At 38.3% G+C, this 24,909-nt stretch overlaps 1 protein-coding gene across 1 annotated transcript in view; it reads right to left on the bottom strand.

The window, feature by feature from the left end:
- The window catches only part of CC2H3orf70 (chromosome C2 C3orf70 homolog), a 93,903-nt gene that overhangs the window by 5,509 nt on the left and 63,485 nt on the right, over positions 1-24,909 (bottom strand). The window lies entirely within an intron of this gene.

Below are 24,909 nucleotides of genomic sequence, written 5' to 3'. Positions count from 1 at the left end.
TAACACACGCGTATTTAACAGGTAATGGCCTACAGGACTGTCCCAGCCACTGGCAAGGGCTGGGGTAAGGTATAAGGTGGGAAATGATCTCGTTCAAGGCCCAAGTGCATCAATGGCCTAATTAGGAGATGTTTTCCCTGACACCAGCTCCCCTGGTACTAAGCAGCCCAGGCCAAGCAGAAACAAAGGCACAGGTGGTGTAGGGGGTAACCTACCAAGTGTTTCTAGGAAACCAAGAAGCTTATCTCCACACCTTCCCCTCTGCTCTGAGCAGGGCTTCACACAGCACACCTAGAAGTGCAACCTAAACAGATCTTGTCCTAATGTGTGTCTTTCTTTGTTCTTTCACTTCACTCAACATTTGCAAAGCCAGGATCCTGTGTACCAAGTGCTAAGGAAACAGAGATAGAGATGGAAATTATCCAGTCTGTAAATCTAAAATGATTTCAATATAGAAATCTGGAAGTAAAAAAAAAAAATCCTGAAAAACTCAGAAACAGTGGCCACAACTGTAGGCACCATCTTGGGTTTCTCCTAATGCAGTTGAGTATCAACCAGTCCATACTGTATCTTCAGCACATAATTATGACAGGGCTTTTTAACCTAATGGCACTATTGCCATTTTGGACCAGACGATTCTTTGTTGTAGGGGGCTGTCCTATGCACCGTATGATGTTTAGCAGCATCCGTGGCCTCTACCCACTAGAAGCCAGGAGCACCTCCTCCACAGGTATGACAAAACTGTTCCCAGACATTATCATAGACCCCTAAGGGTCAGAATCGCCCCGGCTGAGAACTACTGATTTATGATCCCGTCATGAGCATCTCTTTGCAAGCAATTCACTCATTGTGCATGCACCTGGCTCCTGTTTATTTCTCGGTCAGACTGGAAATTCTAGGACAGAAATCACATTTGTATGAAAAATTACCTTAGATTTTTTAACAATTTATTTAGGCCATGGAAGAAAAGCAATTTAAGATCAGAAAAGCAAACTAGGCCATAAATAGTACAACATCAGCAATCTATTAAGATCAATCAACTTGCCTATATTTTTTTATTTCTGGTTCCTAACTCCTGTACAAAAGTGTAGGCTTAGATGCTATAATTTCATTGTAACTAAATTACTCAAAAATATATTCAGTTTCATTCTGGAGTAACACATGGAAAAGGTACATTTAAAACTGTTAGTCCTTTGGGTTCCTAGGTCTGCTTCAAAGCATGGACATGTATCATGTAAACCCTAAATGGTCTGATAAAAACAGAGGTGAGAGGAATCCGTCACACCTGCCTGGGGGAGTAGGTTTCAAATATGCCAGTATCTTTATTTCTCTGTTATCTGTAAGGAAGTACAGTATTATTTCTTTCAAGAAAAGTTCAAATCACTAGAGTTTGGTATAGTAGGACCTCTGCATCCAAGCATCACTGGTGTTATCAGCTGAAGGGGCAAAGAAGGCAGAACTTCAAACCTCCCCTCTAATCTTCCAGTCCCTTAATTCACTGGATGAATTAATCATCTGGAATGGACATTGGTCTTTTCTATTCTTAGTTAGTGGACTGGTGGTTACTGAGTTCAGGAGGCTATGGATGACAGGCACTCAAGAAATGCCTTTTGCAAAATGCTGATTAAGTTTCTGGCCCAAGTGACCTCTGGTTTAGTTATCCACTTGTCACAACTGTAGAAGTTCCTGAAAATTCTTTCTCAGACTCACAGGGATCAGGGTTTTATTTAGTTCAAAGAAGGAGGAACTCCATGAAGACTGACTGTGGAACTTTTGTAACCACCCTGTCCTACTCTCATTTGCCCTCGACCCACCCTCCTTTCTCTTCTCCTCCTTTCTGCTTCTTCATAATTTCTTTGCTCTTTCTCTTCATCTCAGTTCTTCCACCTCTTCCTTTCTCTAACCCTGTCTTCTCGAAAACTGTTTTTCTTCCTTGAAGTGTAGTAAAAGAAAGGGAAATGCAGCTGGGAGACAAAGTATGCAGAATACTGTATTCTACACTTCATTTGCTTCTATAAGTTGTACTTGTTAAATATGCTTACTCTGAGTTAGGTGACAGCCCATTTATCTGGTGATATGGGGACACAGATGCAAAGAGGAAGGCAGAGAAGAAAAATAGCAGAGGCAGCCAGATGAGAAACTAAGTTTAGTAAACATCTTTCAAACATCAATTAATTATATAAAACTATATTGTTTAATTTTCTTATAAATACATAACTAACAGAAGAAATCAAGGATTTAGTTTTGTAAAGAGTCCAGAGGGGTTTGTACTTTGCACCATTCCCCAGTAACTTCTGCCCTGTGGTTTACTATACTGTGAATCTATGTTTGTAATGGTAGCCCCAAAGCATCACAAGATCCTGAATTATCAGAGAAATTCAATTATGTCTGCTACACTGTACTTACTAAGGGAATAAAATGAACTAACACACTACAATACCATGGACAAAGGGGGGGGGGGGGGTCCTGGCCAAAACTCCACAACCACTATACTTTATTCTCTGAACAGTCCTTTTAATTAAGAGTTTACTATGTTATTTAAAGAAATAAGTAGTGGCAGGCACCTTGATGGCTCAGTTGGTTAAATGTCCAACTTTAGCTCAGGTCATGATCTCATGGCTCGTAAGTTCGGTCCCCACATCAGGCTCTGTGCTGACAGCTCAGAGCCTGGAACCTGCTTCAGATTCTGTGTCTCCCTCTCTCTCTGCCCCTCCCCTGCTCACACTCTATCTCTCCCTCTCTCTCAAAAATAAATAAACTTTTAAAAACAAAAAAAGAAAGAAGTAGATGAGAACTTTTAAAAGTTAAATCTCTAAAAGGAAAAGATACTCAGAGATAGACAGGGCTTGAAGTAGAAAGTAGAGGGAGAATAAAAGAAAAATCTAGATATAATATAATCCAGCAATCCTACTTCTGCGCATGTACTCAAATGAAAGCAAGGTCTCAAAGAGACAGCAGTTGCATAACCATGTTCATAGCAGCATTATTTACAGTAGCCAAAAGGAGAAAGCAACCCAACTGTCTATTGACAGATCAATGAACGGAAAAACAAGATGTGGGATATACATACAACGGAATACTATCCAGCCTTAGAGAGTAAGGAAATCCAGGGTACAACATGGATGAACCTTGAAGCTATTACGCTAAGTGAAATAAGCCAGTCACAAAAAGACAAATACTGTATGGTATCACTTATATAAGCCACCTAATTTAATCAAATCATATAGGCAGAACACAGAGTAGTGATTGTCACGGGCCAGTAGATAAAAGAAACAGGAAGCTGTTTAATGGGTACAGAGTTTCAGTTTTGCAGGATGAAAAGAGTTCTGGAGATGGATAGTGGTGATGGCTGTACAACAATATGAATGTAGTTGATACCACGGACCTGAACACTTTAAAACAGTTATGATGGTATATTTTATGTATATTTTAACATAATTTTTAATAGTATAATTAGTATAATTCATTATATGGAGGGGAAACTCCATATGATCCAGAATATGTAAAGAATTCTTACAACTCAGTAACAAAAAACAAGCAGCCCAATTTTAAAAAGCAGTGAAGCTATGCAAGAGCAACACCAGGAATCCTTGTCGTGATGAAAATGCTCTGTAATTTGACTACATCACTATCAGTATCTTGGTTATGACAATGAACTACTGTTTTGCAACTACAGTTGTCACTAGGGGAAAGTAGGTAAAGGATACATGGAATCTCTGTATTATTTGTAAAACTACATCTGAATCTCAATTTTTTCAAACTAAAAAATATAATTCAAAACAACAGGGAAAAATCACTATAGAAGTGATGTTGTACCCTTTCTGGTGCATTATTTACCAGGAGGTAACATGCTGTGGCTCCATCTCATATTAACTTTGAACACTTGTTTAATGTGGTATCTGTCCAGGTTTCTCCACTGAAGAGTTAGTATTTTTCCCAACAGTTATTTCCTATTTCCATCATTACTCCTATATTTATTAATAGAATTCCATGTAAGCAATTCCCCTTTATTTTTTCAATTATTTAAATTAAATATGATTCACAGCTATTTATTTTGTTCTATGGATTGTAATCCATTACTATCATATTTACTTTGCTCCTCAAATTGTCCCATATTTAACTGCTGGCAGCTCCTTCAAGTTAGCACCTGAGTCCTTTCAACGTGCCCCCATCATCCTTTTTTGAAGACTTCCATGCTTTCTGGCACCATAGATGTTACTGGCTTATCTGGTACTCCCCTGCCCCAGTCCAGGAATCAGTCATTTCTCCAAGGAGCCCTAGTCCTTCACTTACGAACTTAAACACATTCTTAAGTTTGTTCTCAAAATATTCCCATGAAGCAGAGTCTTTGCTTGCTAATGACTCATTCCATCACTCACTAAACTCATCCAGAGGAAAGTGAATACTAAATCTCATTACAGTACTTAATTCCCATTAAAAATAATATAAAAAATTAATGTCACAAACCCATTAATTTATCTGGAATATTTTTCAAGGGAGCTGAAATCACTTTCTTAATAATGAAATAGACTATACAACAGCAAGATTAAAAAAAAAAAAACAGTTGTGATCTGTAAGTGAAAAATAAATTTCATACATCTCGTTTCTTTTTGGGAACCTGGCCCAACACCTTCAGCTATTTCTCAACCAAGGACTGATCAAAACCACTACATAAGTAACTTCTAGTATTCTTTAGGAGTCTGAGTTCATAACTTTCCTTATCATTCTTCCCCTTTGGTGTTTAGCAATAATATATAGTACATACTTAAAAAAATTTTTTTTAATGTTTATTCATTTTTGAGACAGAGAGAGACAGAGCATGAATGGGGGAAGGTCAGAGAGAGAGGGAGACACAGAATCTGAAACAGGCTCCAGGCTCTAAGCTGTCAGCACAGAGCCCGATGCGGGGCTCAAACTCACAGACCATGAGATCATGACCTGAGCCAAAGTCGGACGCCCAACCAACTGAGCCACCCAGGCGCCCCAATACATACTTTTTAAACAATGCCTCGATGAGACACTAAAAAAGATTTATGTTCTCATCCTAGTTCTTCGGTTTAAAAAAAAAAATGGAAGAAGAAACGGAAGACTTAATTACTTTTTCAACATCACGTAACACAACAGAAGTCAGTTCTAAGACCCAAGCCTTGTGACATCTGTGTTCTTTATGAGGGCACTCATTACTTCATTAATAAGGTTTAGATAATGCTCTTATTAGCTTATACTGTTGTTCTCTACCATTAACTACAGCTAATATTCCAATTTGTAACAGCAGATTGGGGCGCCTGGGTGGTTCAGTCGGTTAAGCGTCCGACTTTGGCTCAGGTCATGATCTCAAGTCTGTGAGTTCGAGCCCCACATCAGGCTCTGTGCTGACAGCTCAGAGCCTGGAGCCTGCTTCAGATTCTGTGTCTCCCTCTCTCTCTGCCACTCCCTTGCTCACGCTCTGTCTCTATCTCAAAAATAAACATTAAAAAAATTTAAAAAAATAAATAAACAGCAGATCTATTTCCTTGAAGGAGTCTCTTTCATTTGGTTCTAGAGCGCAAAGGGAAGAGAAAAATAAAACCCCAGTAAATGTAAAAAATAATTTATATGCCCTGTTAAGCTACTGTATGCACTTTGTTAAACTATGTTTTAAAGAACAGTTGCGCATTTTGATTCTTAAAAAAGATCCTTTGGGAGGGAAATGAGCTTTTTGCTTTTACAGATAGTTTTATGACTATTAAATGTGTGTCCCCTTGACACATGAAGTACACTGCTCTCAGGGAATGCAAAGTAATTTTAAAATTAGCCTAAGCAAAACATAATTAGAAAGGTAAATCTAGTGAAAAAAAAATTGAGTGGCCTAAGGGAAATTGCATCCACAGTTCAGTTCTTTGATTTTATATAGTGAATCACAATTATGTTTATTTTATTCCCAAGGGCATTCATTACACTGAAAGTAATGTTAAATATCCTTATTCAGCTATTTCTGCAATATACATTTACTAAGTTGAGCAGCATATCACAAACTAAAAACAAAGGAACATATTTATTATAACCAACATTTTTTGTGGCCTTACCTTGTACCTTGCTCCATTGGCAGTCAATGTATCATATTTTTGTTTTACTTTATTTTTCTTAAGTAGGCATCACGCCCAGCACAGAGCCTACTGCAGGGCTTACACTCAAGCCTGAGATCAAGACCTGAGCTAAGATCGAGAATCAGATGCTTAAGGCGCTGGGTGGCTCAATCTGTTAAGTGTCCGACTCTTGATTTCAGCTCAGGTCATGATCTCACAGTTTGTGAATTTGAGCCCTGTGTCGGACTCTGCACTGACAGTGCAGAGCCTGCTTGGGATTCTCTCTCTTCCTCTCTGACCCTCCCCCACCAAATAAATAAACTTTAAAAAAAAAAAAAAAAAAAAAAAAAAAAAAGGAGTCAAGGGGCACCTGGGTGGCTCAGTCAGTTAAGTGTCTGACTTCAGCTCAGGTCATGATCTTGTGGTTCATCAGTTCAAGCCCCACATCAGGCTCTGCACTAATAGCTCAGAGCCTGGAGCCTGCTTCCAATTTTGTGTCTCCCTCTCTCTCTGACCCTGTCCCCTCACGCACTGTCTCTCTCTCAAAAATAAAGAAACATCAAAAAAATTTTTAAAAAAGTCAGACGTTTAACCAAGTGAGCCACCAGGTGCCCCTACCATGTATTTGTACTTCAATCGAGGAGAACACTGAAGTTCATATACTGCCCAATATGTTAAAGTCCCCAATGAGAACTTTATGCAAGATCGTAGTTTCTTCATTCTTCAAACTACATAACCTTTAGTGCAATGGAACTTATTAATGTGAAACAAAACCCTAGTGAGACGGAATACCAGAGGCATGAATTATTTATTCATTTAACAAACATTTATTGAATATCTACCAAGTTCATACCGCTAAATCAGGTGCTACAAGGAAATAAGAAATACAACATGTAGTGATGCTTCAAGAAGTTTCCAAACTAGGGTAGAAGATAAAAAGTAAAATGAAATCAATAACTGAGTAAAACTGTAAGAATATACAAGGGCATTCACCGAGCACCAGAATAGGATTGCAGGCTTCACTGAAGGAATTTATACGGCTAGTAAAAGATACGGACCTGTGGAGTAGCACATAGAACTGCTCCAGACCAGTTGCAGAGCTGGAAGGATCAGTTGGCACTGGAGGTTCACAGAGTCTACCTTTTAAAAGCTTTAACTCAGTGTCTGGCACACTGTAAACATTCTATTACTGGTGTTACTTACAGAAGGCAGGGGCTGCCTACCAGTCTCTAAGCCACTCTACTGGCTTTTCAGATTGCTATGTGGCCAAGCCCTGCAAAGCCCATAACCACCCCTAGTCCTCAGTTTCTACAACTCTCTGAATGCACCCAGTTTCCTGATTCAGTTTAGCCTGTAAACTTCTCTCTGACCACAGCTGTCTGCCACCCTACCTTCATCACCTACCCTACAAACCCTACAATCCACTTTTACATATGCTTTCACTTCTCCCTCAAACTAGTATTTATTGAGCCTCACTTGTGTGCCAGGCCTTAAATTAGGGGTCAGGGGGTTAAAATAGCAAGAAGAGGGACCACATCCCTGCCCTTATGGAAGGAATATGTATATTTGAACACACAATTACAAACCATAGAAAGTGATAGACAAAAGCGATAGAAAAAGCAAAATTAGTGATTAGCAATTACATGTGGGATGCATGATTTGGACCAGGGGAGGGAGGAGGGGAGGGTGGTGTCAGGCAAGCCATCCTTGAGATGACCGACCATACATAGTAATGCCCCCTCAGGACTGAGTGGGGGTTACCAGGCAAAGAAGGAGAAGAGCCAGAGTGGCTGAAGCATGATGACTAAGAGGGGGCCAGACCATGTAAGGCCCTAGAGACCATGTTAAAGATTGGGGATTTTATCCTGCACGCTAGAAAGACACCGCACAGCTTTAAGGAGAGAGTAATGTGACCAGCTTTGCCTTTCTACTCACTTCCATTTCTATCTGCTCCTCTCACAGTTTGGCACAAAGCTAATCCAAAGCACTCAACAGACTTAACAATTAAGCTACCATCTTCTCTCCCAGTTTCACACTCAGATCTGGACTTCAGTCAAATAAGTGGGAGAAGAACTGGAGGAGGTAGAAGAAATACCACTTAGCAGCTGGTACTGCGCAGGAGCCCTTTACCAACAGACTTCTACAATCCACAGTGCTCTGAGCCACACTTCTGACACCTTGAGGTATGGGCAGGTGTTATAGTGAGACCTTCCCTAAAAATATCATTTCTGAAAGTGCCATAAACCAACAACAGAAAGAGAAGCTGTTTGCCACATTTATCATTTTATAAAGCAACCAGTCTGAACAGAGGTATAGTGAAGGCTCTATACTTTTTTAAACCATGTTTGGTTCTACCTGAAGCCAATTCTTCTGGTTTAAGGGACAGTTAAGGACAGATAAAAGTAACACACTCTTGTGTATTTTATTTTATTTACTTTATTTTTTTTTAATATATGAAATTTATTGTCAAATTGGTTTCCATACAACACACTCTCTTGTGTATTTTAACAAATACCAAAACAAAAACAAAAAGAAAAAGAAATAAAAACTCTACAAATACCTGCCAGTAAACAACAAGGGGGAAAGAGAAGAAGTATAAAATTCATCCCTCTTACAATCTAGTTGGGTCATACAAAACATCCAAAACAGCACAAGAGGAAAGGTAAGTATTAAGTTGTGAAGGCATGTACTATACACAGTGTAGGACCGCAGAGAAAAGTGAGGGCTGGAAGGGCTTAGAAAATATGGAATGGGGGCACCTGGGTGGCTCAGCTGGTTAGGCATCCAACTCTGGATTTCAGCTCAGGCCAATAGCTCACGGTTCGTGAGATGGAGCCTGGTACTGGGCTCTGTGCTGACAACACAGAGCCTGCTTGGGATCCTTTCTCTCCCTCTCTGCCCCTCCCCCACTTGTGTGAGCATGTGTGTGCGCACATGCGTTCTCTCTCTCTCTCAAAATAACATTTTTAAAAAAAGAGAGAGAAAATATGGAATGTAAACTGAAGAGAAGCTGGGACTTGGACCAAAGAAAGTGGCATTCCAAAAATCCAGGGGTGGAAAAAGTATGGGATATTGGAGGGATGGTGGAGTGACCAGCCTGACTGGAACACAAGGCTCTCCTATGACCAAGACCAGTCTCACCACCGAGATAATCTGGAAAGAGAGCAACACCCTTCCCTTGCCTTAGAAGACTATATACAATAGGAGATACTCTGCTAAGTAAGCTGGCACAATGGAATTCCCTGGACTTGTAGACACAGATGATTCCAGTTGGGAAAGAGCCTCTTCTAAGGCCAGAGTTCAGAAACATCCTAACAGATAAGTCTGGCTAAAACAATCCACAGTTAAACAAAACAAAACGGGCAGAGAAGGAGAACTCTCAGGCTTCCATTTCCTCTTAGGTGACCAAATAAGGCCACAAACAAGGGACCATTTCCTTTTAGGTGGCCAAACATTATTTCACATGTAGGAGCGTATAAGGTCTACCTCTTTTCACTTAATTTGTAAGTCCTACTTATTCACTAGAGCTGCTCTGTAGAGCGTTTGTAAACATAGTAAATTGTTTAGAAAAAGGGACAGCTGAGGGAGTCTTCTCCCAAGGATGGGTCAGCCACTGACAGTGACATGATGAAAACAGTATGTTCAAAAAGAAAAAGATGGCAGCTGACAGGACACACAGAGACTCAACCAGTATGTATTAAGGGTCTGTACATCACAGTGCACGAAAACACTAATAAGCCTGATGGAGAGAAAGAGGAATTAATGAGAAAATGGCTAATTACGGATCATTACAAGGTAAGAAAAGCTTTATGAGTGCTACCCTTTTTAATCTAAAGATGCATGATCCTAATAATAATAATAGTCATTACCTTTGATTTCTTTATAACAAGCCTTGACCTTATGGGCATTTTATGTGACCATCTCAGCCTCCTACCTTTTTCTGCAAAAACCACTAGTATATGGGCTGAGTTACCCAGTCCATAAACTAGGCAACAGATTTCTAAAACTGCAGTTAGAAAAATTTGAGAACAAAGAAATTCCCTAAGGAAGGCAGCAAAACTGGAGAGCTAGAACATGATGACCCTGGTGGGGCTTCTACCATTCTACTAGCATACAGCTATATAGTTCTACAGGTCCCAAATAAGTTATTAGCAGCCATTAATTCAACGGACAGATATTCTTTTTTTTTTTTTAATTTTTTTTTTAACGTTTATTTATTTTTCAGACAGAGAGAGACACAGCATGAACGGGGGAGGGGCAGAGAGAGAGGGAAACACAGAATCGGAAGCAGGCTCCAGGCTCTGAGCCATCAGCCCAGAGCCTGATGCGGGGCTCGAACCCGCGGACCACGAGATCGTGACCTGAGCCGAAGTCGGACGCTTAACCGACTGAGCCACCCAGGTGCCTCCGGACAGATATTCTTGACAGACCAATGCTAAGGGAAATGGAATAAGACATCTGTCACATTTATCTATTGATCTGGGGATGAAAAGTTCAGAAATTCACAAGAAAAGGATGCTAACCAGTTAACCTGATTTAAGAAAAATAACATCTTGAAACATCTGAAGTATCTGCTTAGCACAGGGCCTCAGCAGGGATTCAGCAGATTTTTACTGAATTTTTGAAAATGTATCTTTGTTGTAGGTTATTTTTGTAGGGAACATGTATGTACATACTCAAAAACTTAATTTTCAAATTTATACAAACCAATATGGCATTCTAGAACTTTCTTATTAATCACAATGAAATATTCTAAATTATCAATGAGATGTAATTTCAAATCAAATTATTACTAATTATATACAAGAATTTATATTTCTTGATATATAAAAGTATGTTTTTTCTTTAATCAGTTGTAATAATTACCTTTCATTTCTCTTGGACCTGTGGTTAGGCCAGCTAATTTTACTATTATTTTCTTTTTAATTTGAGAGAGAGCGAGCACGCACATGAACAGGGAAGAGGGACAGAGGGAGATAGCAAATCCCAAGTAGGCTCCATGCTCCTGAAGAGTGCGACACGGGATCTGACCCTGGGATCATGACCTGAGCTGAAATTAACAGTCGGACACTCAACCAACTGAGCCACCCAGGTGCCTCTAAGCCAGCCAATTTTAAAATCAGTGCCAATCACGGAATCCAAAGAGTTAAGGAGTAAGAAGTAACAAATTTGGTATTCACAACTAAATAGGTCTCTACTTAACTATCCACTTAACTACAGGCATATCGTGGAGATATTGTGAGTTCGGTTCCAGACTACTGCAATAACGTGAATACTGAAATAAAGTGAGACGGGGCACCTGGGTGATTCAGTCGATTAAGCATTTAAGTGTCCGACTCTTTTTTTAATTTTTTTTTTAACGTTTTTATTTATTTTTGAGACAGAGAGAGACAGAGCATGAACGGGGGAGGGTCAGAGAGAGGGAGACACAGAATCTGAAACAGGCTCTAGGCTCTGAGCTGTCAGCACAGAGCCCGATGCGGGGCTTGAACTCACTGACCGCGAGATCATGACCTGAGCCGAAGTCGGCCACTCAACCCACTGAGCCACCCAGGCGCCCCTAAGTGTCCGACTCTTGATTTCACCTCAGGTCATAATCTCACGGTGGTTCATGCAATTGACCCTGTGTCAGGTGCAGACAGCACAGATCCTGCTTGTGATTCTCTCTCTCTCTTCTCCTCCCCCCGCTTGTGCTATCTCTCTCAAAATAAACTTAAAAAAGAAAGAAAGAAAGTGACTCAAAAGAATTTTTTGGTTCCCCAGCATATATAAAAATTATGTTTACACTATTCTGTGCTCTATCAAATGTGTAGTAGCTTTATGTCTATGTACATTATGCTAATGTACATACCTTAATTAAAAATACTTTATTGTTAAAAAATGCTAACCATCATCTGAACTTTCAGTGAGCTGTAATCACTAATCACAGATCAGCAGAACAAATACAATAATAAAAAAACTTTGAAATACTGTTAGACTTACCAAAATGTGACACAGACACACAAAATGAACAAATGCTGTTGGAAAAATGGCACTGATGGACTTGCTGGACACAGGGTTGCCACAAACTTTCAATTTGTAAAACAGTACAATAAGGGAAGCAAAATAGAAAGAGATATGCCTGTCCTCCTGAATGGGGACAAGGGGGCTCAGATGATGGCACCAAAACCCAACTTGGAGCTGTGTTGTGGACTACTTCTTCATGACAATAGTTGGGTTGTAAATATATGGAGGGAGTCACTCCCCACTTCACACTAATAGTAAAGAGGGAAAAAGGGGTCCAGATTACAATGAGATTATAAATATGCTACCATGTCGGGGCACCTGTGTGGCTCAGTTGGTTGAGTGTGTGACTTCAGCTCAGGTCATGATCTCGTGGTTCATGAGTTCAAGCTCCATTTCCAGCTCTGTGCTGATGGCTCGGAGCCTGGAGCCTGCCTCAGATTCTGTGTCTCCCTCTCTCTCTGCCCCTTTCCTGCTCATACTCTGTCTCCCTCTCTCTCAAAAATATTTTAAGAAATGTGCTACATATCAATTAACTGCCTCTCGATTCCAAACATTCCCTTCAATATACACTCTGCTATAATGCACAGAATTGTTTTAAAAGTTTATTCTGAGAGACAGAGAATACCTGCGCACATGAGCAGGAGAAGGGCAGAGACAGAGGAAAGCTCAAGAGAGAGAATCCCAAGCAGGCTCTGCACTGTCCACGTAGAATCTGATCTGGGGCTCAATCCCAGGAACCATGAGACCATGACTTGAGCCAAGATAAAGAACTGGATGCTTAACCAACTGAGCCACCCACGTGGGCACCCCCACGGCTTTTAATGCATTTTCCACTACAGTCGGCATGATGGTAAATTTCCTCAGGAGAGGGTACTGGAGGGACACTGCAGAAGTAAGGGGCTCTTCTACTGTTTGCCGCACATGTGAGGGGTCAGACATGAAGAAATCTGTTGGAGCTCTGCCCCAGCCAGGCACTCAGAACATGCAGTGCCTTAGCAAATTTGCAGTCTTGGCCTGGCCTGGTGATAGGCTTCCCATGGCCCTCTCCACATTGAAACCAGCATTCCAAAGCCCTCCTGCCCACCCAAGCCTCTACTCCCTCAACACACCCACACCCTTAAGTGCTGATTGCCTGTGCCTTCCCTGCACTCCAGAGGGTTGCTTCCTGCTTGCCAAGTAACTGCATACCAGTAAAGCCTGGTAAAGCAGCAAGCTTCTCTGCTGTCCTGTGGGAGAATGACATTTTTTCTAACAGAGGGCTGAACCCCAACCTTGGGGAGGGTACTGCCTTCTACCTTTATCCTTCGTGGGTATTTTCCTTCAGCCCATGGGAACCACACAGACTTTCCTTACATCTTATACTAACTTATTTCTTAGAATTTAATAATTCTTTATATTAAACTTCCCGAGTAATCTATTGTGTGGTTTCCATTTTCCTGATTGGACTCAAACTGATTCAGTGATCAAGGTTAAGGTGTGGGATTTCTGGTAGGTGGCACTTTCCTGATTTGTCTACTGAGAAAATATAAGCACGATATTAAGAAATTAAGTTGTGTATAGATTTGGAACCTAGACTATTAATAGATACTGTTATGTATTAATATACTAATAATTCTTTAGATGTTGAAAATTAGAAAACTGATAAACAATTAACTTTAATATAACAGAAGGGGATTTTGGAAGAATGCATTCTAAAACCTATTTTTTTAAAGAAGCACTGTTTTTGCTATATTTGCTTAATATTTCTATATCAATAATGTCAAAAAACAATAAAACAAAGAGAGCTTATTGAATATCCTTGAGTATGCTCCTCCATAGGAATGACATATAAAACTTATGAAGTAAAAGTGCTTTCCCTGAAAAAAATAACAGGAAAGAATATTCTGAACCAGGCTTCATAATCGACCAACATATGTTAATCTTAATTCCAGACTGAAAAAAATCAATGGGTAGGTTTTCAGTAGTTTTATGAATGAGAACAGATCATCACTGTGGCTGGCAAAGTATAGTAATACAGCTCTTTTCCCTACAGCCTGGGATACAACTGCCTAGGAAGAGAACAATGGAGACGGACAAGGAGGAATCACCCATACCCGTAAAGTAAGGCAGAATCAACCACTTAAGAAAAGAAATTCTGATTACAGGTAAAGTAACAGACAAACTGGAGCAGCATACAAAAGAAGCCTAAGACATTCAGCACCATGATGGGCACTGTGGGAGCTGTTTGCCCACATTGTGTGTATGGTAACTTATGACCACAGCACATGTCTGTATGGTTTTAGCCTAGTGATACATCTATGAGATCTGATAATATGATAATGCAGATTTTCAAGGCCAAATAAGATTTCTATGGGTTTGATGAACTTTTTAAATTATCACTTGAAAATATAAGGGAACAAAGATATCACTAATACAAATAGGTCTCCTGCAGAAAAACAAAGCCACAGGCCTTTGACAGACAGGCTGTGGTTAAAAACACTTCCAGGGTCACCAGCCCCACAGCAAGGATGAAGCATGTCCAGATGCAGTGGTTCTGACGTGCCTAGGATAATCTAAGCAGATAAAACCATCCTGGGAATTATCTAACTGTGCATTTGGCTGGCTCAGAGATCCCCAAATGTTCTTGATAGAGGCATACTAATTATGGATTTAAAAAAATATGTTGCTAATGAAGAACCAAATATTATTTCTGTGAATCCTTTGCAGACCATGAACCTAAAATGTTAGGTGGGATCTTCCTGATGGTGTCAAACAGAATAATGAGGCTATTACTGCTTCTGTCTAGAATACAAGCAGGCCACATTCTAAGCAAAACAAATATCCCAAGAGTTCATTAATGATAATTCAGAAGATCTATAGTTTTCCCACAAAATGTCAAATGATTACAAAATGATGTGATAAAAGCAAATAGAATTTTCCTTTACAGTAAACATTTTTATGAACCCGCAAAGAAAAAAAAAGATGCATTAATATAATGCCCGAGGAAACTGATTACAAAACTACTCATTTTGCCACTCAGTGGGTGCGATGGCTAATTTCATGTGTCAATTTGGAGGGTATTTTTGTATGAGATTAACATTTAAATCAGTGAACTCTGGGTAAAGCTTACTGTCCTTCATAATGTGGGTGTAGGCCTCATCCAATCAGTTGAAGGCCTGATTAAAACAAAAAGACCAGCTTTCCTGAACAAAAGGGATTTCTCTAGTAGACTGTCTTTGGACTTCATCCGCACCATTGGCCCTCCTGAGACTGCAGCCTGCCAACTCACACTACAGATTTTAGACTCACCAGACTCCATAATTGTATGAGCCAATTCCTTATAATAAACCTTTCTATATACACACATATCCTCTTTGCTCTGTTCTCTAGAGAAACCTCTAATGTAGTAGGACTCAACTTACCTGCAATGATAATAAGAGATTGTAAGATACTGGCATGGCAATATAATCAAATATGTTCAACGTGAATTTCCACTAATAAGGAAAAATACATACCCAACTCCTTATTCCAGTGCCCTTGTTTCTTGATACCACCCCGAAAGGGGATCTTCTACCTCATCATTGTCTCTCTGCCAGCTGGTGAGAAGTAGCACTGAGAAGTCCCAATTTCCCTCTTTTAAGGGCATACATACATGCGTAACATATTTTTAAATAGATTAAATTATATACCTAGATCTAGTCTCATTCACATATAACAAAATGACAGAATTCATATACACTGATGGGTTATTTTCAGATTTTTCCATCACGTGTTCTAATATTGCTTGTCAGCATGATTTTTCCCCACTTACTTTGGCTACCAACAGTGTAGATTCTTAAGTATTTTTAAATACCAATTTTTTTCCTGACATTATTCTTTATGCATTTTCATTCTGGTGTGACAGTGAATAAGGACAAACTGCATTCTGAGTATTATGTTCCAATCCAACGCTGTAAAATCAAATTAAAAGTATGTTAAAAGTACCTAAAATACTTTCAGTTATTTTACTTATTTTCAATTATTATGTTAAAGAATTTTGAGTTTTGATACTGTTCATAGGATTCTAGTTCAAATTTTGCATACTTTATCCTTTTTCTAGTTACAAAATGCCTATATAACTCAGGATTATTATTAAATGGCTGTCATTTCTATCTTGGATAACAGTCCAGAAATATCAACTGCACTACAATGTGGCAAGTGTTTTAATAGGATGATATATAGAGCACAGAGGAAGAACAAAGAAAGAGGAGAGGAATCAACCACAGGAGGGCAGGTGGTTCAGGAAACACTTGTAAGGGGTGATGTCTGAGCAGAGTATGGTGGTTGGAGGCTTAGTGCGGCTAGGAAAGGTCAGACATTCCAAGCAGACAGTGTGGCGTGTAAAAGCACAAAGATGCACAAAAGCAAAGGTTTTCAAAGAATTAAAGCACTTTAGTACCACTTTAAAGTCATAGGGGTTAAGAAGGAAAAGAGTCCAAACAGATGAGCAACGCCCTGATCACAAAAGTCTGTGTTAGAGCATGCTATAGAGACTGGGTATAGAGATTTTATCCAGAAGATAATGTGGAATCACTGAAGGATTCTAAATAAAGAAGAATGGGGCCAGATAATATTTATGTTTTAGACAGACCATTCTGTCAACAGTATGAAGACAGACTAAAGGGTCAGGAAGACAACTTAGGTTGCAGGAGAGAAAGAAAGAGACTGAATTAAGGCAATGGCAAAGGAGTAGGTTAGAAAGGGATAAATTCTGTGAGACATGCTAATTTGATGTGTAAAGGAAGGGAAAATGAAGGGACAAAGGTGAGTCCCACGTTATTAGTTTTCACAACAAGATAACAAAAAAACCCAACAGACAAAATACATGAAACAATTATTTTCAAGACAATGAACATCAGAGAACAAAAGACAATTATGCCAAGAGACAAAAAAAAAAAAAAAAAAAAAAAAAAAAGGTAAGCCTTACAAGTCCCCAAACTTACTGCCCTGAGATAATTTCCTGGCCACAGCACAGGGAAGGAGAAAATAGTAAAAACCTCAAAAAATTTCTCATTAATGTAAAAAAAACAAAGCTTAAAAGTCTCGGTAAACTAAGAAAGCTAGACTACCATGGAGGAGAGAGCTACATAGAGAGATAAGCCCAGAGACCTGTAGAGGGTCCCCTTGAGTATTCAATAGCATACCGATGAGGAAACTACCACAGCCAAGAAAAGACTGAAAAGGATCAGAGGGAACAGGGTCTACTACTCACTTGTAAAGAGCTGGCCCCACCAGTAGATTAGAAAAATTCATAATTTTCAGGGCATTGAGGACAGTATTAAGGAAGGTCTTGCCTCGTACTAGAGAAAAATTAGCCCTGAGTGAGCACTGCTTATAACTTACTTAACAAATCATAAAAGCAAAACCAGAAAGGATAAAACTATTTTTTTATTTAAATTTTAGTTAACATACAGTGTAATATTAATTTCAGGAGTAGAATTCAGTGATTCATCACTTACATACGACACCCAGTGTTCATCACAGCAAGTGCCCTCCTTAATATCTATCACTCATCTAGTCCATCTTCCATCTACCTCCCTCCATCAACTCTGTTTTTTCTTTATAGTTAAGAGTCTCTTGTGGTTTGTTTCCCTCTCTTCTCTTCTTCTCCTCCAACATGTTCATCTGTTTTGTTTCTTAAATTCCACATATGAGCAAAATCATATGGTATTTATCTTTCTCTGATTGACTTATTTCACTTAGCATAATACATTCTAGCTCCATTCACGTCGTTGCAAATGGCAAAATTTCATTCTTTTTGATGGCTGAGTAATATTCCATTTTGTGTGTGTGTGTGTGTGTGTGTGTGTGTGTGTGTGTGTGTGTATACACACACACTACATCTTCTTAAGTTTTTTTAAACATTTATTTATTTTTGAGAAAGAGAGAAAGAGAGTGTGAGCAGAGGAGGGGCAGAGAGAGAGGGAGGCACAGAATCTGAAGCAGGCTCCAGGCTCCAAGCTGTCAGCAAAGAGGCCGATGTGGGGATCAAACCCACAAACTGTGAGATCATGACCTGAGCCAAAGTTGGATGCTTAACCAACTGAGTCACCCAGGCACCCCAAGTATGTATATATACCACATCTTTATCCATTCATCAGCTGATGGACATTTGGGCTCTCTCCATAGTTTGGCTATTGCTGATAGGATAAAATTATTTCTAATTAACTGACTTAGCTTCCAGAACTAAGCTCAAGAATATTTACAGAAATGCAAATGGTGCTGGGAAAACTGAACAGCTACATACAAAAGAATGAAACTAGACCACTTTCTTATACCATACACAGAAATAAATTCAAAATGGGCTAAAGACCTAAATGTGAGACCTGAAACCATAAAAATCCTAGAAGAGAACACAGGCAGAAACCTCTCTTACATCGACCATAGAAACTTCTTTCTAGATATGTCTCCTGAGGCAAGGGAACCAAAAGCAAAAATAAACTACTAGGACTATACAAAAATAAAAAAGCTTTGCACAGCAAAGCACAATCAGCAAAGCTAAAAGACAACCTAGTGAATGGGAGAAGATATTTGCAAATGACATATGTGATAAAGGATTAGTATCCAAAATATATAAAGAATGTAGAAAACTCAACATCCCAAAAGATGAATAATCCAATTAAAAAATGGGCACAAGACATGAATAGACATTTTTCCAAAGACGACATACAGATGGCCAACACATGAAAAGATGCTCAGTGTCAGTGGAGTCTCAGGATACAAAATCAATATTAAAAAATCAATATAAAAAATCTGTTGCATTTCTATATAATAGTAATGAAGCAGAATGAGATATTAAGAAAATAATCTCATTTACAATTGCACAAAAAAAAATACCTAGGAATAAATTTAGCCATGGAGGTGAAAGACTTGTACTCTGAAAACTATAAAACACTGATGAAAGAAACTAATGATGACACAAATAAATGGAAAGATATTCTGTGCTCATGGATTGGAAGAACTGTTAAAATGTCCATACTATCCAAAATGATCTACAGATTTAATGCAATCCCTATCAAAATACCAACGGCATTTTTCACAGAACTAGAATAAACAACCCTAAAATTTGTATGGAATCTCAGAAGACCCTGCATAGCAAAAGCAATCTTGAAAAAGAGGAACAAAACTGTAAGTATCATAATTCCAGATTTCAAGATATACTTCAAAGCTGTAGTAACCAAAACAGTATGGTACCAGATCAGATAACATACAGATAACAATAGAACAGAGGAAGAAACCCAGAAATAAATCTACGATTATATGGTCAATTAATCCTCAACAAAGGAGGCAAGAATATGCAATGGGAAAAGAGTCTCTTCAACAAATGGTGTTGGCAAAACTGGGCAGCTACATGCAAAAGTATGAAACTGGACCACTTTCTTACACCATACACAAAAATAAACTCAAAATGGATCAGGGACCTAAATATGAGACCTGAAACCATAAATACCCTAGAAGACAGCACAGGCAGTAATTTCTCTGATATCAGCCACAGCAACATTTTCTTAGATATGTCTCTTGAGGCAAGGGAAGGAAGACCAAAAACAAGCTATTGGGACTACATCAAAATAAAAAGCTTCTGTACAGCAAAAGAAAGAATCAACAGAACTAAAAGGTAACTTAGTGAGTGGGGGAAGATATCTGCAAATGACATATCCAATTAAGGGTTAATATCTAAAATATATTTTGGATATTTGGATAGAATTTACACAACTCAACACTCAAAAAACAAATAATCTGATTAAAAATGGGCAGAAGACATGGATGGACATTTGTTCAAAGAAGACCTACAGATGGCCAATAGTCACATGACAAGATGCTCAACATCACTCGTCATCAGGGAAATGCAAACCAAAACCACAATGAGGTGTCACCTCACATCTGCTGAAATGGCTAAAATCAAAAACAGAAGAAACAACAAGTGTTGGAGAGGATATGGAGAAAAAGAATCCTTGTGGAATGTTGGTGGGAATGCAAATTCTTATGGCCACTGTGGAAGAGAATATGTTCCTTAAAAGTTTAAAAACAGAATTACCATATAGTAGAATTACCTCACTCTGCCCTCCCAAATAAATAAATATTTAAATTTTTATTTTGTTTTCTAGTATGGTGGTTTTAAAACTTTCTTTTCATTTGAAGAGTTTATTTTGTTTTGACAAATACACGAAGAACTGTATTCTTCGCTTACACTGATGAAGAAACAATCATGTAATTTTATTAAAAAACTGCCTCTTCTGGCTAATGCCAGCTTTTCTGGCACTCCCTCTCCCTAATTTGAATTTGTAGCATTTAATTGGTTTGAGATTATTTGTTTCTAAAGCATTCATAGAAATAAAAGGCCTTAGATATAATCTATCTTAACTTACAGATTAAAAAGTCAGGGTCCAGAAAAGTAGATCAATACCCACTTTTCTTGACACCAACAAGAAATCTCATGAAATCTGTATTAGCTTCCTGTAGCTGCCATAACAAATGACCACAAATCTCGTGACTTAAAACAATGGAAATTTATTCTCTCACAGCTCTGGAGGCCAGAAGTCTAAAATCAAGGGGTCAACAGGGCCATCCTCCCTCCAGAAGCTCTAGGGAAGAATCTTTCCTTGCTTCTTACAGTTTCTGATGGCTCCAGGCTTCCCTGCCCATGGTTACATAATTCTAATCTCAGCCTCTGTCTTCACAAGGCCTTCTTTTGATGTCTTCTCCTCTTATGTCTCTTATAAGACATCCGTCATTGGATTTAGGGCCCATCTAGATAATCCAGGATGATCTCACCACCTTAAATCCATTACACCTTCAAAGACTCTTTTTCCAAATAAGGTCATATTCAAGGTTCCAGGGGTTAGGATTTGGACAGTATCTTTTGGGAGCTACCATTCAACTTTTTAGAGACTAAAGAATAATCAATCAATTAGCAGTAAGTAATATCAGATACTTTCTCTGTGACAGAGAAGGAGTGAAAAAACAAAGTGTAACTGGACAATAAAAGTAGAGACAGTGGTAAACACTGAAAGGAAGAAGGGAAACAAGGAGAGGCTACAGACCGAGAAGACAGCTTAAAAAGGCTTGGGGTACCTGGGTGGCTCAGTCAGATAAGCGTCTGACTTTCCCAGGTCCTCATCTAGTGGTTCATGGGTTTGAGCCCTGCATCGGGCTCTGTGCTGACAGCTTGGAGCCTGGAGCTTGCTTCCGATTCTGTGTCTCCCTCTCTCTCTGCCCCTCCCCTGCTCATGTTCTGTTTCTCTCAAAAATAAACAGGAAGAAAGAAAGAAAGAAAGAAAGAAAGAAAGAAAGAAAGAAAGAAAGAAAGAAAGAAAAAGGCTTCACAACTTTGTCAAAGATCAAACTTGAGATATCTAGAAACCGTACAAAAATATTTCATTATGCAATTTACAAGCATATTTGCTTTCTGTGATTTGTGAAATGGTTAAGTATTTTAAACTCAAATTTCTCAAAAGGGAATTCAGTTCCCAAGAGATGTTTTAATTGGGATATCCCTGGAACCCGGCCAAGAGATAGTCTGGATGACTTCTCAAGAGCCTGGTAGTCTTCATTTGCCAGCACAGACAGCCTGAAATTTACAGCTTGGATTCTGACTCAGTCTTACTCCAAAAAGATGTGGAATTTCACATGTAGTGAAAAGTATTGATTTAAGCCTTTATGGAAAGCAACATGCTCAAGTAGAAGTTAAGCTTTTATTAACAAAAAATTCAAAGACGTAAGTGAAATTTATGTAGGTCTTCCTTTAGAAAAGTTAGGTCTTTGGTTTCCCTTACTCTCAAATTCCTCCCAGTCCCAAGACTTCAGCAGGTGTCACTGATGACTTTTGTGTCAAGCACACAGTCGTCCCTTATGGCTCATTTTGTGACAATATTCGGACTCACAAAAGAAACTGGTTGAGTCAATGGTCATTTGCCACTTGGCTCTCATTCCCTTACTTCCCAGCAAGCATCCCTTTTCTCTATTCTTGCTTTGTTTCATCCTGCCTGTTAGACTGGAAACACTCTGCTTATACTGCCAACTAATTCCAGTATTTTCAAATTTCACTAGAAAACTTATTTCTGTAAAGTTTTTCAATATATAATTCATATTAGTATCCCCAATAGGCTAAAAAAATTTACACTTATGGTGTTTGCATATTCAACCTATTTTCATCCAGTTTACTTTGAGCATTTTAAAAATAATCATTGGAAAATATTTGTCTTGCACAAAAGTATAAAGAAAAATATAAAGGACTCCCATGTACCCACCATCCAGTTTAAAAGATAAAACTAGCAATATAGTTGAAGTCGTCTCTGTTTATTCATTCTCAATTTCATTCCGCCCTCTCCCAACTCCATCGCTGCAAGAGGTACCCCTTGCTTAAATTTTTATCTAATATATTTTTCATTGTATCTCTAGACCCCATATGTCTACAGTAATTAAAATATTTTACCTTTTGTATAGTACATACAACCAACTCTCACTATGTAATAAACCAACACTATGTAATAAATAATACTTAATAATGATCATGGTACTTAAGAAAAATTCCAGAATCTGCAAATTCAGGAAAAAACTCCTATGGCATTGTTTCAAAACCTGAGTCACTGAACAGGAGTTAAATTTTTAATATTTTTACTCCAAACTGATAATTGCCATTTGACATGCACACAAGTCCTATAGAGAACTGTAGCAAAAGTAAAGTAGCATATCTAATATTTGGCTTCCCATGGAAGCTTTTATCTAGACTAGAAAAAAAGGTACACAATATGTAGAAAGTTAAAATGAAAGACAAATGAGACTCCTAAAGAATGAACTGTGCCATACTTTTTTTTGATAGAATTATAGGAATAGGAGTTGAAAGAAATATGATCACCTAAAGAGAGTATTCCTTTTTCTCAAACATGGCTGAAAACAGTAAGATCTTCATTCCTGCCTCACCTGAGATTTATGTAGAAAGAAGTTAGGAAAACCTTATCAAGTCATAAAATAATGGATAAGCATATAAGTGACTATAAATAACACTAGTAGAAACATTTAATGAAATAATTCTATTCATTAGTCATAGTGACCTTCTATTACATTCATTATCAAATAGTGCCAAAAGGAAATTCCAGTTTGTGATATATATGGAAAAACAAGACACAGTGGACTGTTAATACCAGAGTATAAAACAGTAATTAAGCCAACCACTTCTTAAGTGGCAGGGACAGAGCTATGTAGGGTACAGAAGGGAAAGGTACATAACTTAATCCCTGGAATAGAACAGGCCCTGCCCATAGAAATACAAGCTGAAACAATTAACAATTTAAATTTCAAACAATACTAAGTTGATTACTATAAAATGATGAAATGAACACAAAAATAACTAAAAGAACATAACTGGATTAAATAATTTTGTTTCAGGTTTTACTTATATATTGAGAAATATTAGGATTACATTAAAATGACTGAAATAATTATTCAGATATTTGAATATACCCAGACTTGGAAATAGCCAAGAAAAATTAGAAGCATTTTTCCTGATATTCTTTACCACGTTAACATATCCCTAGAGGCTACCTCTACAGTAAACTAATGAAACAAATTAAAGCAGCTCAGATTTTCAACACATAATTTTAACTGGTTGTAATATCTAGATTTTAATAATTATTTTGAAGATTCCCCATTAGCCCTATCCTAAAATATTTCAATTACGATGAGTTCATGTATATGAAAGCAGCTAGCATCATACTTGCTAGACACTGGATTCTTTTTTTAAATTTAATCCAAGTTAGCTAAAACGGAGTGTAACAATGGTTTCAGGAGTAGAATTTAGTGATGCATAATTTACATATAACACCCAGGGCTCATCTCAACAAGTGTCCTTCTTAATGCCCCTCACCCATTTAGTCCATTCCCCCACCCACCTTCCTCTAGCAACCCTGTTTGTTCTCTGTATTTAAGAGTCTCTTATGGTTTGTCTTCCTCTCTATTTTATGTTATTTTTCCTTCCCTGAGACAATGGATTCTTAGTAAAAGTTGAAACCACAATAGCAATTAACACCATCTAAGAAGCAATAAGTCTGTGAAACTACAGAAGAAGCACAGAGTTTCACGGACTAAAAAACCTTTGGAAATGATCTTGTCTAACCCCTTAATTTTAAAAGATAAAGAAACTGAGGCCAAATGTTTCAGCCAACTAGTGCCAGAGCCAGGATTAAAGCCCAAGTCTCCCAACATAAGACTAGTGCTTTTGTAAATTCTTTTGCTGAGCTAAAATTTGGGGAGGGAAAAAAAAAAAAAAAGGACCCACCAAAAGCTTTGTTTTCAATAACAAGCCATAGACTCTGAGGTAGAAAAAGACCAGATTCTTACTCCAGCTCTCACTAACCATAGCCTTAGTTAAGTCACCAAAACTCTGGGATTCAGTTTTTATCTATAAAATGAGAAGGTTAGACTGGATTAGTGACACTCAATCTTGCCTATACAGCAGAATCCTCTTGAGTGGCCTTTTAAAAACAGCAACACCCAGGTCCTATCCCACACAGATTCTATTTTAAATGTTCTGGGATTGTCCGCTGGCATCAGTATTTTTTAAAGTTTCCAAGTGATTCTAATGTACAACCAAGACTAAGGCCCACTGACTAATATTTGAAGGTCCCTTTTATCATATAAAATTTAAATTTCTTTTTCCTTGTTTTGGTTGTAGGTTAACTAATGGGTAGACACCATATATGCACACAAATCCAGAAAAAAGTCCCTTTTAGACTCTGCAGAAATTCATGGTATGTGTAGATTCTATACCACTTGAGTCCTGTGATGAAGAAACCTTCCTCTTCCCTAGTGTACCTTTCTTTAT

Source organism: Panthera onca, chromosome C2, assembly GCF_046562875.1.
Source record: "Panthera onca isolate mPanOnc1 chromosome C2, mPanOnc1 haplotype 2, whole genome shotgun sequence".
Lineage (NCBI taxonomy): Eukaryota > Metazoa > Chordata > Mammalia > Carnivora > Felidae > Panthera > Panthera onca.
Note: the sequence above shows the minus strand (reverse complement) of the source record. Positions and strands in the feature narration are given on the sequence as shown.